This window comes from Parasteatoda tepidariorum, chromosome 5 (genome assembly GCF_043381705.1).
Source record: "Parasteatoda tepidariorum isolate YZ-2023 chromosome 5, CAS_Ptep_4.0, whole genome shotgun sequence".
Taxonomy (NCBI): domain Eukaryota; kingdom Metazoa; phylum Arthropoda; class Arachnida; order Araneae; family Theridiidae; genus Parasteatoda; species Parasteatoda tepidariorum.
Genome location: NC_092208.1, coordinates 2,975,800 through 2,992,030, shown reverse-complemented (window position 1 = coordinate 2,992,030; position 16,231 = coordinate 2,975,800).

Below are 16,231 nucleotides of genomic sequence, written 5' to 3'. Positions count from 1 at the left end.
TGAGNAAAGGGGGGGGGGATAATAAGAAAACGGAAGGAAAAAAAACAATTCGTGAAAAAGGAAAAAATTTTTAAAATCCGGAAAATAAAAGATATAATCTTTTCATCAGCTCACATGATTATTTCCGTAAAAAAGATTGCTTTTTAATATTGTATCAATATAGCCAAAGCAAAATATATCAATACAATAGTGTGAGGATTTACGTCTGTTATGTTCAACTCTGTAGCCTTGTAATTTTGAACCAATCCCAGAAGACAAAGATAACTCCTGGATCAGTACTCCCAGAGGTATTGATTTGTTATGGGAACATGGAGGAGGACTTTGCGACTCGACAGATTTAACGTGCATCAGTCACCATTTACTACACGGGGAGTCTTCGGCCGGTGGGGATCGAACCCCCCGATCTCTTCGACATGGGCCCAGCGCCCTACCGACCAAACAAACAAGTTCGGCAAAATTTTTTAATTTTTTTTTAACGTCGAAAAAATTGGATTTATTTGATTTAAATGGAATTTTTTTATATTTATAAACTAAAGCATCAAAATAAAATTAGTTAATAATACATATTATTTTTAAAAAAATTATAGCCAAAACATTTAATATTTTTTACTACTAATTGTAAATAACTATTTAATTACTAAAAACTATTCCCTGTATGAATAAATTCGCAGTTTATTTTAAAGCATAACTTAAAAATAAATTTTTAAGATTTCGAGAAAATTTGTCAATTAAATAGCCTATGGAGAGTAAATTAGTTTCGACCAGAAAACATTACAGGGAGAAAAAAAAAAAAGTTACTCTGGGGAGAATAAGTCTTTTCTTTATTATTAATATACATTAACTACACATTTAATAATAATTAAAAAAAATGCACTTGTTTCAGATAAAAGTAAAATTAAATTAATATAATTGAAATATGTTTACTACCACTATCTTACTTTACATTTAACTATAATGGAAAATTATAGTTAAATGTAAAATTATGGAAAATTAAGAGCTTCGCACCACTTTCTTTAATCTATTTTGAACTATAATTTATATGCAACTCTGTTTCATTATTTCTTAATAAAATACCCTAAACAATGTATTTGGGTAATTCTACAAAAACCTAACAATATCGTGTCTAAATAAAATGTCACAAGATTGGATGGAGACAGAAATTTATTATATTTTATACTTAGAAGACATAATTTTTCTCATGCACACAGAGATTATTATTAATTTACAATTTCCTTAAATTTTTTAAAAATAACCTATGTCACTCTCCTGATCTGTCTAAAACTTTCTTATTAACCTTATTTAAAATTTTTGCATCAACCATTTCAATATTTAAGGTACATTAATAAACTATGTATACTTAAAGGTTTAAAATAAGATTTTTTGAGACTGTTTGATAACCAAATAGTAGTATCATTTAAAAATGTGTCTCAAGGTTTTCATATTCTCCTAGTTCAAAAATAGTTTTAATAAAAAAAGAGCAAATTTTTTGTGTTGATTTTAATAATTCTTAATATAAACGATTTTTTCCCCCTGACATAATATGCCGATTTTAATAAAAGAATTTTCTTAAGCCTAAATCTGTTGACTTATATGTGAATTCAAAATGGAGTACTTGCAAATCGAATTCATCAAAATAATGTAAGTCTCATAGGCAACTAAACTGATTAAAAATATTTAATAGTTTCAATGACATAGGAAATTGTATTTAAAAACCAACATTATGTTTCTAGTTTAAAAAGCTATTTATTTCAAGCAGAAAAATTATTTTACAGTAAGAACAGATTTTATAAAAAAAATATATTAAAACTTATTAGGAAATATATTTAATGTGCTTAATCATTGTTGATAATAGAGAATATTTTTCTTTTAAAATTTAAATTTTAACGAGAAAACTTAACAAGCATTTAAATTTACTACAATGGGGGCATTGAATGAAAGTTAAAAACAGACATAGATATACTTATAAGATACTTCTAATTTTAATGTCTAAATAACAAAGTCAGATGAAACTAAAAGCAAAGGAGCAAAAACTTTCGATTTATAAAACAGGTTTTAAAGATTTTTTCTTACCATTATATTTCTAAGAATTACATTAGAAGAGATTTGAAATCACAAATTTTTCAATGCAATTTTTAAACTTCTTTTGAAAGAAATTTTTTAATCTCTCATGTGTGAACAAAATTCTGTACTATCTTAATTACTTTGACTTGAGCAAACCTGAAAATTAATTTTTTTTTTTTACAGGTAAAGATGAAACCAAATACTCATCTTGGTCAAATACCAATTAGACTTTCTAAATTTTAATTCTAAATATACCAACACTTAATATATATCTATTTCCACCATAGCCGGTCAGATGACAAGACTTCATGTCTCTTGATTGAATGTATGAAATATGGATGTTAGGAAGGAAACGAACTAAAAAAAACTTAATTATAATTAAACAAAATTGTATATTGTCAATTTTTATGTATTACAAACACAAACAATAAGAATTTTTAACTGATTGCTCAACACATTTTTTACATATACAGGGTGCTTCCATTGTACATTTTCAGCAAACATATTTCTTCGAATTATTGTTATTTCTATAATTCTTATAATTATAAGAATATATAATTCTTATAATTGTTCTTATCATTAATATTATTTCTTCTAAGAACGTGTGCTGTTTTGATAGTTTCAACATTTTTTCTGGGTAAAGAGTAACAGTTAGTTAGAAATGAAGTAAAGCTATCAAAATAAAATATAAGCTACTACCATNGAGCGATTATAATATATGCAACACCAGCTGATACAAAGAAATTGTCAGAATAGACCAACAAAATGTCATCATTGTTCTGAAAGTTTTTCAGAGAGGTAGGACTAGTACTGCCATCAATTGAAAATTTTTCGAGATTTTTTATTTCAAATCATATTGGTAAAACATACCATGTTCACATGTGCCCCCCTCTCCCCTACTTTCTTGAAATTTGAATTCAGTTATTCTTATTGAACTCACTACGCAACAGTCTTTGCAGAAATGTGCAACTAAACGAATGCAATACGTTGAGCACGCATCACATTGTCATTTCTGATCCGATAACCTTATAAAGCAATAAATGATTCCCCTGGTCAAATGACCGGCTGTGGTAGAAATGGGTATATGACAAGCATTATTCAAAACAAAACGAAAATATTTAAAAAATAATAATAATAGAATATTAACTGTATATAATTGTTAGAAAATGTCATGAAGTCAAATTTGGAAAAACGATGAGATAAAAGCGCATTTTCAATGCAAAAGTTCTTAAACGGTCATTTGCCCGGTTGTGGTATGCTTAGAGTTAATAAATGTTTAGTCATTAAATAGACTTTTGGATAAAAAATTAAAATCTAATTTTACGTTATATACCTTATATTATGTTAACTAATTTAAATAAAATACAATGAAAATTATATAATTTGCACAAGAAAAAATTTAAAATCAATTTTACCATCCACGTCACAAAAGTTTAAAAAATAATAATTACAATGCTGTACTGTGTTTAAACAGATTTATAAATTGTTTGCTTTTGTAACCTTCAGTACATAATCTATAAATAATATATGTTTTTTAATAAACAGTTTTTAAGTAAACAAAAATGCCTATATTATGAAAAATTGTACTTTGTATTATTCAGCCAACCATTTTCACTAAATCTGAAAACAGTAGATAAAAAATTGCATGGGGCCCAAATATTGTACTATAACACCATCAGTACTGTGCAATCCTAGTCAAATTATTTTACATTAAGAAGTTTCCTGAAATTTTAATATTATTATTTTGTCTAAGAGAAAATGAATTTGGAAATGGGTCATATCAGACGTGAAAAAAATAGCTCACCACTGTCAACAAAAAAGTAGCAACTTAGCCCATTTTTGGCCAAAGGTGCGAAAACACACCATTTCAATAAATATTTCTTTATTAACACTGTGACATCCATAAATTATCAGTAACTCAATTGGAGTAAACACTTTCGGTTGATAAATTTTTAAATTATTCAAACTTCTTAACTTTATTGACAAATGAAATTTTTTGAAAATGTATAATTATTTGTTTAGAGATTTATATGTTTCTATGATGGATTAAAGTTGCAAGTCAGTAAATAAAAAAAAATAGTAAAACAAATTTTATAAAAAAAGAAGTGTTCAACTAAATGGTTTGTTCATTGATTTGGCGGCTATACGTTCCATTTTATTTCTTATATAAAATATAATTTTTCATACCCGAAATTTTTTTGTGTCTTAATGGATGTAATGTAAGCATATTTCAATGAAAATAATGCTACATTTTTTAAAATATCTATGCTTGGCCTAAAATGGGTTAAATTAAGGTAACAAGTCATCACTTTTTCCCATCGTTTATTTATTTTTTTGAAAATCGTATAATGATAAAAGTAAATAACTGCAGAAAGACAGACAGAACGAAAACAGAATTTGCATTAAATGTTTGTATTCAAAATTTTGATCCTTCAAAATCCATCAATGAAGGAAAGATTCATAAGGAAGGAGAGTTTTTCAACAATTCATATATTTCAAAATACAGTAGAGCGCCGATTATCCGAACGTCCAATTATCCAAACCATGTCTGAATTCGCTTTTTTATTTTTTAAAGTTTAGAATACTTTTTAACTTATTGACAATTTTTCTAAATTTAGAAGAATAAAGAATATCTGAAGACCATATTTAATTTACAACCTTTTTTAGCAGTTTTCTTATAGAAGCCAATACATACATGTATTGATATACAGTTAAACCTACATGCCCCTTTAGCCCTCTTCAACTGAAAATTATCTTCCAAGAATGCGAGCTTCATTTTGGCAGTCTACAATGGTTGAAATTAGGAAAGAGTTTATGAATAGATCTGTGCTGAAGTTCTACTATTGGGGGATGGGTACTTGTCACTTATGGTTAATGATTACAGTGCTTGGAATCTGAAATCTTGGAATAAAAGTCTTAACAAAAAAATAAACGAAACTGAAGTTATGGAACTAATAGATCTTCCCGATGAAAAGATGCCAGGCTATACAGCAGAAGAAATAGAACGCTGGTGTCGAGACACTGAAAACGACTCAGGATTTCAAATTTTAAATGATGATGAAATTATTGTTGAAATTTTGAATGAAAATCGGAACTCCACAAATGAAGAGGAAGAAGTAGGTGATCAAATTCAAGATAGTGGGCCTTCTCATATAGAAGCATCCAATTCATTAGATATTGCAATGAATTGGTTAAAACGTCAAAATGATGTTGATCCAGTTCAGTTGATTTATTTAAAAAGAATAAGGGATATGGGTGCCCAAAAAAAGAGCATCTTTTTTTAAACAAAAGTCTTTGCTGGATTTCTTTTGCAATGGAACATAAAGAAAAATGCGGTAAAAGCAGTAATTGATAAAAAAAAATCATAAAAAGCTGAAATATGATGAAAATAATTCAAAATAAAAAATATTTAAAATAGAAAAAAAAAATTTAAACACGCCAGAACTATTTTAGATAGTACAGCCAGTCCTAAGTAGGGATGTAACGAATATTCGGCCCTTTTGCCGAATAATGAAGTATATGTTATTATTAATTATGCTGCTATTATTAATTATTTAGATTTGTGAAAGCCTTATTGTTGGCATCAAGATATTTAATATATTACAAAAAATACATCAAGTTGATAAATTTTTTTTAAAATATAGAAAGTTTAAAAAAGCAAATTTTTTAATATTCATTTCATTTTTAATTTAAAATTTGAAAATTATTTAATTACAAAATTAAAATTTCCAAAAGTGAAACTTTTTAAAAAGTTCTTAATTTTCTGAGTTATAATAATTTTTCTGACAAAAAAGAAAGTTAAGAATACATTTAACAGTAGTAATGAGTTCTTATTTTAAATAAAATAGCATATAAATTACAAGTATAACTATAACTAAAATATGCTATTATTAATTATTTAGATTTATAAAAGCCATATTGCCTTGTTATTGGCATCAAGATATTTAAATTATTACAAAAAATAAATCAAGTTGTTAAAATTTTTTTAAATATACAAAGATTAAAAAAGCAATTTTGTTAATATTTATTTCATTTTTAATTTAAAATTTGAGAATTACTTTAGTTACAATCAGAAGAGAAATTTTTAAAAAGTATTTGGCCTAAAATTTGGCCGAATATTCGGTATTCGGCCCCATCACTATTCGTTACATCACTAGTCCTCCTAAGTCTGAAAAAAGTGTGAAGGGAAGTTAGTGCATAAATAATAATCATTCAAACTAGATTTTAAAGAGCTTACAAATTATCCGAACCACGTTCGTTCCCGAGCAGTTCGGATAATCGGCACTCTACTGTAGCAGAATGTTTACATAGGGTTGCCCCTCAAATATGGAAAGAAGAAAAATATGTACATATTATCAAATATGTACATAATATATGAAAAATATGTACATAAAATATGAAGAAATATATGTACATATGTACATGTACATATCTGTACATATTATACGCAATATATTAAGAGGAAACACAACAATCACTGAGGTATTTATTGAGGGACCTACGTTAGGCTAACTATACTAGTTTTAATTGCTGAAAAAACTTAGAGAAACAAGAAACTGCTTAAAACAAATAATGCTACAGTAAATGAAATAGCTAAGTATAGCTGAAATATCATCCATAAATATCCCCTCTGAGTGATCACCACTTTGTAATAGACGAAAATAAGAAATAAAATTCCCTGTATTTTCCCAGTTTGTAAGGAGAAACTCAAAATTCCCTGTTATTTTAGGTGATTTTTTAATTCCCTGCAGAGTGGCAACCCCGGTGGAGGATCAAACTCAAAGTATCAAGCAATTTATAAACTTTTAACCATTGAACCATCACCCTAATAATTTCACAAAATACTTATACTTGCATTCTTTCTATATAATAAAAATTAGGATATTTCAACTCAATCATATCGATTCAAGAATTTTACAAAATGCATTTCGCTTTTTCATGTGCATAAAGAAGCACACATTCGAGTCCGAGAAAGTAATGAAGGATTTTCATTTTATTTCTTATAAACAATGTCAATTATTAGTAAAAAGTATATTTTTCACACAATGAGAAGATGTTAATTATTGGCATCAAGATAATGCTATAGTAAATGAAATTATAACTGAAATATCATTCTTAAATATCCTAGAGATTTCCTGTTCTCCCACTGGAATTGCAACCCTGTTACATTAAATGCATTCTGCCTTCCCAAATATTTTTAAAGTCAGAATGTTTAACTGAATTTTGTCACATATTTATATTATTTTTAAACTTTTTATAGACATAGATTATTTCCAATCTGAATTTTTTTTAAAAAAATATAATACAATCAAATATAAAAAAAGTTTGTAAAAAGGGACTATTAAATGAAAAGGACCTATCAATATTGGTCACAGACTCATTGAGTTAAAGATAAGAGGAAAATATAACTACCACTGGCTACTAACTGAAAACTTAAAGTTTCAGGTCTAGTTCAAATTTATATATTTTCTCATTGCCACTAATGTTTGGCTTTTCATTTACAATCAATAACTATGTGAAAACATATTTGGAAATCACCAATCAATCATTTGGAATCAGAGCAGTGTTGAACAAAATGGTTGACGGGATAATACATAAAAACCGAAATATGTTATACATTAAAATTTATGTAATAATTAATTAAATCTATATATTTGAAGTTTAAAAATAAAGAATCACTAATTTATGAAAAAGTTTTGAATGATATAGATTTAACATATATTCTACCAACATTTGTTTCATTATTTTAATATATTTTATTTAGTAATTAAAGAGAATTTTTTATTTTTTTAAATCATTGTTTAAAGAGACAAAAATATATTTACTACGGAATAAAATTTATCTCAATTAAAAAATTGAGAATTATTTTCATAACTGAATATCTATTGAATCCTTTTTCTTGAAATAAATTTTATAGCAGCAGAAATGAAGTAAATCATTATTATTTAGCAGGAAGACGTCAGTATCATTAGTTTAAAAAACAGAAATGAGATCATAATCAACATTTAAAAGGAATACCTATCGATATAATAAAATAATTGAAAATACAATGGCCTTCATATGAAACAACAACAAAAAAAGAAGAAATGTTTTGAATCTATTAAAAGAAGATTAAAAAACAATATGAACAGTGTGAAAAAATTAAACAGACCCTCCTGAATAACTTTTGATCTAATGATCCGATCTTCACTTTCCGGGATTCAATCTTAATGGTTTAAAAGGGTAACTTTAAATATGCTAATTAATTGGTGCAAATGATATTTTAAGTTACGAAATCAGACTTTCTCTGAATTTTTGACAGATTCAGATTACAGACCTCCGATATGTGAAGATAGTCACAATACTGTCCCAATAGTTCACTTAGGATAGAGATCTAAAGTTTGGATCTCTTAATGCTAATTTTACTTTTTGTACATAATTATAAGATTCGTTTATCAAAAATTAACTTCTAGTAGTTTTTTAAAATTATTTTATTAAATAATAGTAGGAAAAAAATTAAATTGTGAGGTAAACAATCTAAAAAAATGTAATTTTAAAAGCAAAACACAAAATTTTAGTTAAATCCGTAGAATTTTCAGGAACAATTAGATTGCTTTCGCAAAAATTTTGTACTTTGTCATGTAAAATTAGATTCTTAAAATGATGTAAAAAATTGCATAAAATTAAATTTTTTTTACTATTATTAAATAAAATAATTTTTTGTTGTTAGAAATTATCAATAAATATATGAATCTTATAATTGAGTACAAAAATGTTTCACCTTGAATAAAATGCTCTTCAGATATGGTGAAATACGCTAAAAGTGAAATTAACATTTAGTATTAAGAGGTCCAACTTTGGGATCGCTCTCTTGATCAAACTATGAGGACCATAGTTCAAGATTGCTGCTTCCTGTTATATTTAAGAGATTCTAAAGCCCAATCCATCATAAAAAAGTTAAGTTTAGTCTGAGAAAGTACATTTTTGTGTGAGATTTTGTAACTTAAGACATAATCTTCACAAATTAATTAGCATATTTGACGTCATTCTCTTGAACCGTTAAGATTAAGTTCAAGAACATGAAGATACCATTCACGTTCTTGCCATTCGATCAAAAGCTAGCTGCAGGTTGGGCTTTTTTTTTTACACACTGGACACTTATATTTTAATATAGAAATATTATAACTTCGGAAATAAATTAAAGAGAAAATGAAATAAAAAAATTCTATAAAACTATTGATATGCCAAAAATATTTACCTGAAATTTTATTTTTACTAATAGTTCTCTATACACAAACTTGTTATGAAATATGTAGCCAATACAATATTTGTGTTCTGCAATATTTTTTTATTATTGTATTGGTATTGTAAGACCCTTATAAAACTTAAGAGCCATTAGGGAAAACTTTATCCCCAGTAATGATTATTTTTGAAGGAAAAAAAGACATAAAAAAAATTTAAACATTATTCTAAAATACGCCAATACATTTTTAATGTTGACAAATAATAATACAATATAAAGAAAAATAATTTGGAATATTCCAATCATAATTTTGAAATGGTCATTATGCATTAATTTTAATTGTAAAATCCATCTGATATATAAAACTAGAGATAAAATGTTTTGAGTTTTTCAAACGTTAAATTAAAGAATACAGTAAGAATTATCTGAACTACAATTGCAAAGCACCTCACATGATTTGTTAATTGATGAATGCTAAAATAACTTAAGATGATGAAAGAGTGAAAAGCACTGCAGAAAATGGTAATCCATATCAATAAAAGTCATAAAGCTCGTCAATTTATTATTCTAAGTAATTTATTTATTAAGTGTTATCAGCCTCGTCGTCTGATGATTCATTGTTTGATATGGAAGATAATTCAGATTCTTCAGATGAAGATGATTCTCCACCTTCATGCGTATTGACATTCATGTCTACTTCGGAATCATCAGATTCCGAAGAGTCGGAATCGTCCGTCTCGATTTCCTCGTCATCGTCCTCTTCATCATCTGCCGTCGATTGCTCCATCATCGGAGGAAGCGGCTGTAAGACTATGAGGCCAGATTCAGTCGGTTCTTGAATGGGTAAAGAAATATCTTCGGTCTCCGATTCCTCGTCTTCGTCAGAGTCCTCATCTTCATCTGTATCGTCGCTGCTCTCTTCCAAATGATTTAATAAATTGCCCTGTATGTGTTCGGTTAACGAACTTATATAGTCTTCGACATTTTCATTCGGATGAACTAGATTTTCACAAAATAGTGATAGTCCCTCCCACCCGCCGTGGGCATAAAACTCCTTCTTCAACCTCCTGTTAAAAATCGCTATCAGACACTTTGGACCAGTGTTCATGAACGAAAAGCAGCCATTACTGCAACAGAATAAAATAAGTTCAGCAATAAAAGCACTCGTGATGATGAATGACAGAAACACGTCGTCTTCGCAAAGTTTTAAGCAACGAGATGTCAAAAACTCCATGTATTGCTTTTCTGAAGTTTGAAAGTCAGCGAAAGCTTTAATAAACAACTGGGTGAAGTCCGCGTGAAATGTCGAACAGAACAACACAACTGCTTTCCCAATATCTTCCGAGAATTCCGTATTTTGAGCAGAATTGTGAGTATGCGGTAATCTGACAGGAAGTTCGTAAGTTGAATTATAACTTCGGTATACATGAGAAAAGAGTGTATTTGCGAAATGTTTCACTTTCAAATCTCTGTCCATGATTGTGTCACTTTTATATTTGATAGTTTTTTAATAATTAAGCATTTATCGTCAGAGAAAAGAGCGGATTATCCGCTTTCTGCTAAATTTTATCAAAACAAACGGCGCCTTTGCAATTTTATAAACAACATTTTGTTTTGAAATGTGTTGCCACTCAATAGGCTGAGTAAACTATTTGAATTTATGGACGAGGTAGCCGAGAGATGGAATTCTTCAGCAACCGCCACTGCGTTAATCCTCCGGAACTGTTTTAGCAGCCATGATTCTACTACGTTAACCCTACAAAACTGTGGCGCAGCGGACTCGAAAATTGGGGAGCGCCAAGGTTAGTCTCACGCCAAGTTTTGTCCGACTGGCGGCAGCTTAATTTTGAGCAGGTTGTGAAGAGCGTGTGATATGCAGTATCTATTGTGTTTAGCGAAGTAAGTATATTATTCACGAATCTTTTGTTTGTTTGACAGGATTTGAATTTTTAAAAAAATTGAGATTGTTAGGAAATAGAAAAACTTTGACTTGCCTGTTTTACGGCATTAAAAATACTTTCACACGATGAGATGACCATCTGAATGCAGTTGATGTACTATCATAACAGGAACCTGCAAATCACCAGAGTTTAGTAGAGTATTTTCAAGATAAATTATCTTTTTAAATATTTATTTATTTTAAGCTAATAAAATTAAAACTTATTATAATTTGTTCCGATTAAAGTTTTAGTTACTTTGGATAGAAATAATTTCTATTTTTATATATGTAAAGATTAATACTGGCGTAAAGCTTCACTTTGAAATATTCGCCAAGCAACTCGCCAAACTTTGTTACATTATTATAACATAAAATATAACAGTGATTATATTTCTTTATTTTTAAATTTTAATCTTTATTTCTGTTGATTGTAAAAACATGTGTCCGATTATTTGGAAAAAAATTTATTATTATTATTTGCGAAATAATTATTTTATTCTTCCCTAAGAATTCTTTTAATTTTTGAAAAGCTTATTTAAAAACAAGTTAGAAAACATGTGTGGCAATTATTTATCTTGTCTCTCACAAAGTTACCCCATTTTTCAGTAATTATTGAAAAGTATTAAAAAAAACGGTAGTAATATTATATATAAGAAGTAATGATTGAAAATGCAAATTCCCAATCTCCTTGTCTGTTTCTATATTCCTCCCCTCTATTTTTTTGGTGTATAATGATTTGCACTTTACATTTATGTTTTGATACTTTACTTTTCTACAATGATAGTAAGTATGCAAGTGTACCTTACTAATTTTTCAATATACTTAGATTTTTAATAGTCTTTGTTTATAAATACAATTTATTTTTCTCAAAGCAAATTTCAATCATGATATAAAAACTACAAAACCAAACATACCTCCCTTCTCTCATTAGTGTATAGAATTATCTTAGAGCTATAATCAAAATATCTGTCAAACTTAAAATAAGTCTAAAAAGGATACCTAAAGACTTAAATGATTTCAAATTAATGGTATTTAATCTCCTTTATTCTAATAATGTGTTGGTAAAATTTTATCATGATAGTGATTTCTTTCTTTTATTTCAAATCCTGTAAGGTTTGTCTGGTGAAGAAGGAAAGGGATGTAATATTGTTTTTTTGAATGAAATTAAAAAATAAGAAATGTAAATGAATATTGTTCTAAGTGTTTCACTTGATATTAAATGTTTTATTTTTTAGATTGATTCTTGTATTATTTAAAATGCAAAACAAAACACGTAAAAGACTATAACAAAATAATATGATACATAAAAAGTATGCTCTTAATAAAATATTGCTTTTTTCTTAGTCATTAATAAATTTGAATTTATATATTGTATATTACAATAAATTTGTCCTAAAATAAATCCTGTAATTTTTAATTAAATTATCTTATACCAATAATGAATGTTTTAAATATTACAATAGTAAATTGTAAGTATGACATTGAAAATCCTCTTATATTAAAAAACAATTTTACTAAGAAATTGGAAGAAATAATTTTCATAAAAGTGTAGATGAATAAAATTGATGATCCCTTAATGCAATGTAAATTAATTTTATGACAGTAAAATTCTGAGACATTGTAGTATAGACAAGTCTGACATTATTTATTATGTATTTTTTAGACAAAATTTTTAAAAAATTGAATTGATTTGATAAATCGAATAGTTTTGATGTTATAAATAATTTATGAGTAAAAGGTAAGTCAAAAATTGTATATTTCATACATGAAACTCTCATTTCTTCTAAAGAATTGTTTCAGAGGACTATTTTTTGAATTAAGCATAAAAAATTAAATTTGAAGAAATGCCTTACTTGTTTAGAGTCGTTATAAGTCATAAAATTGTACTTTCTACACATGTAACTTTTATAAATTTTCGAATTGCTAAACTATTAAATCAGACAACTTGTTTTTATTCTCATTCGATTTAGCGTATACATAGATAATGATACCGCACTTGCCTAGCTAGCATGTTAGATAGTAAATATGTATAAATAAACTATGCTTTTGCAGGGTGCGTAGCCAAATCTTTCAAGAAAAAATAAGCACCTTTTAAGAACTTTTTAGGCACTTTAAAAATATTTTTAAGCACTATGTAAATTGACAAAATGTAATATAATTTTCAAAGACTTTACATGATCATGATGAAATAGCTAGAATTTGATAAAGAACTCTTTTCTTGATTACATTAGCCATTAAAAAATGATCAAGAGAATTTTCGGATCGATTTCAGAGGGTGGAAAATGAAGCTTGAAATTGAGAATATCTTGCAAAATGCAGCAGAGTTGCACACGGGAGTGCAAGAATCTCACCGAACCCAGCTCACTAGATGCACATGCGGACTCGCAAGTATTTCACCAAACCTGTAAAATGATTGGACCTTTCATACGCTATGGACTGACGGTACGCTGAAATTGATCGTGGTTAAATGAATTCTGAAAACGTTGAATAGAAAAATATGAAAAGCACGTTTTTACATAATACGTGGCGAAAATCGACATTCCCTGCTATCGAAAAAGGAAAATTAAGCACTTTTTAAAAACACCCATTGAGAAAAGCACCTTTAAGGGCTTTTAAAAAATCAAAAATAAGCGCCTTTAACCACTTTTTAAAAACGCTACGCACCATGTTTTACAGACTCGATTCAACGTAAAAAAAAAAATCGTAAAAATTCTAGATAGTATTTAAGTTCATCTCCCTTTGACCCCCTTATCCTTTTAGGGACGCAACATGAAATTCATTGACATCTTAATATCATCTTGTAATATGAGGTAGAAATCATAATCCTTTTTATACCATGCTACTTCACTAATGGGGAAATAAAGTGTTCAGAATGTTTATTTGCAGCTGAAAAAAGACTTTAAAATGTACAAAATTAAATCTAAATCAATCAATATTCTACATCGTCTGTGATTTCCTTTTCCTCCCTTTACGAACATCGTTGAGAAACTATGATATAATAGAATCATATGATAAAATAAAATATGAGACAAAAGTATTGATAAATAACAAAAAATGGTTACCCAGTTACGAGCAACCGTTCGTGCAATTAAGCAACTCTATCGGCAAATCCGATCGTAGGAATTGCCTTTAGAATTGCAGATAGAGTTGAAGTTACACTTACGATTGCACTTATTTTTCTCTCGTGTGATAGAGGCACCCACGCATTTAGTCACCATTGCAACTTCATCTATACTTTCTTTTTTCAAATCCTTATTTTGATATCTAATTACAATAAAAACTCGTTAAATTGTTTTTTTTCTTCTTATTTTTATTTATTTTATTATTATTATTATTTTTATTTTTTGTGAAATAGATTATTTAGAAATAGAGTAAAAAGTTAATATTTAAAATGTTTGAAAATTTTGTACGCATAATTTTTGAACCATAGGTTGACTAAACACAATTTTTACGCTAAAATAATAAATGTTTTAATGTTTTATTTTTCTGCTATAAAGTTACAAAACGTTTAATTAGTTTAGACATTGAAAGATTAATATTACAATACCAGAATTGATTGCATAAGATTTTTTAAGATCATTTCATGAAAAAGAAACACCATAACTATCCTTTAATATAGAAAATAGAATAAAGACATAAATAATATTAGAAAATAATGTAAAGTAAATATTGAAGGTAATGAAATTAAACAAAAACGATGAAAATAATAGGATACTAATGAAACTATGAGAATAATCGGATAAACTAGGAAAATAATTTATGGCTTTTAAAATAAAGATAAAGAAATATTTTACAGATTATAAATACATTGATAATTTTTATTAATTTTATGCAGAGGGCAATCACAGAAATCCTGATTTTCATATGGAATAGTTCTTCTGCGCAAATAATAACCTTTTTGAAGTTCTATTCTATGTTTTTAACCACATATGAGGCTTTAAAAACAAAATGCTGCGTATATTATGTAGCGAATCTAAGAACTTGTGTTGGACATCAACGCATGAAGTCAAAAATATTGTTCATATTAGTATCATATCAAATTATTATTTATGAGCCGTGATGGCTCAGGGGATAGAGGGTTCGCTTTCCCATGAGGTGGATCGGGTTCGAATCCCAGCGATGGCGTGTTGATATGAATTTCGCTTCCGGCTTGCACAGATCTGACGTAAAAATATCCTCTGTGGTAGAAGGATCGACGCCCGGTGGCTGAGTGGTAGGGCTTCGCGCTCCCGTGCCACAGGTCGTGGGTTCGATCATCGGGCCGGGCAAGGCTGACTCAGCCTTTCATCCCTTCAGTGGGTCGATAAATGAGTACCAAGCATGCTTGGGAACTAAACACTGGGGGTTTCGCGTTCGGCTGACCACCTAACCGAAACGTCTGCTCCTGCACCCCAGAGCCCAAGGTCAAGAAAACTGAGAGGGGCGCATTAGGCCTCTGTGGGCTGACGCACCACTGAGTTTAGTTTAGGTAGACGGATTATGGGTTAGAGTTTTGTGGCGTAACTACCACTATAAATATTAAATACCAATTCCCTAGTATATAAGACATGCTAACTTGATTCTATCTCGAGGTACCTTTTAATAGATAAAGGATGACATAGTCGTTTTAACATAACTCCCTTCAGTTTTCTTGTCGTCAGGCTAACCGTGGGAGATTTTCCACTCCCCGGGTTAGTTCTATCAATAAGCCCTCCATGAAGACAAAATTTCTTCCAATACTTGATCCAGGAAATCCATAATCTTCTGGATCAGGTTCAAAATTACAAGACTTCGGAGTTGAACATTAATAGTCGTAAACTCAAAAAATTGGGTCAGCTGTTCAACGACGGTTACATAAAAAATAGATAAATTATTATTCAAGCCAGGATAAACGATATCGAACCTCATCAATTAGAGAGAAATTCGATTATTAGAAAAAAGCAATCCTTAGAAAAAATTGAATTTCAATATATACAATATTAAATAATCACAAAATCATTGTGCGTTTCGGTGCAATGGGTAGAATTCAT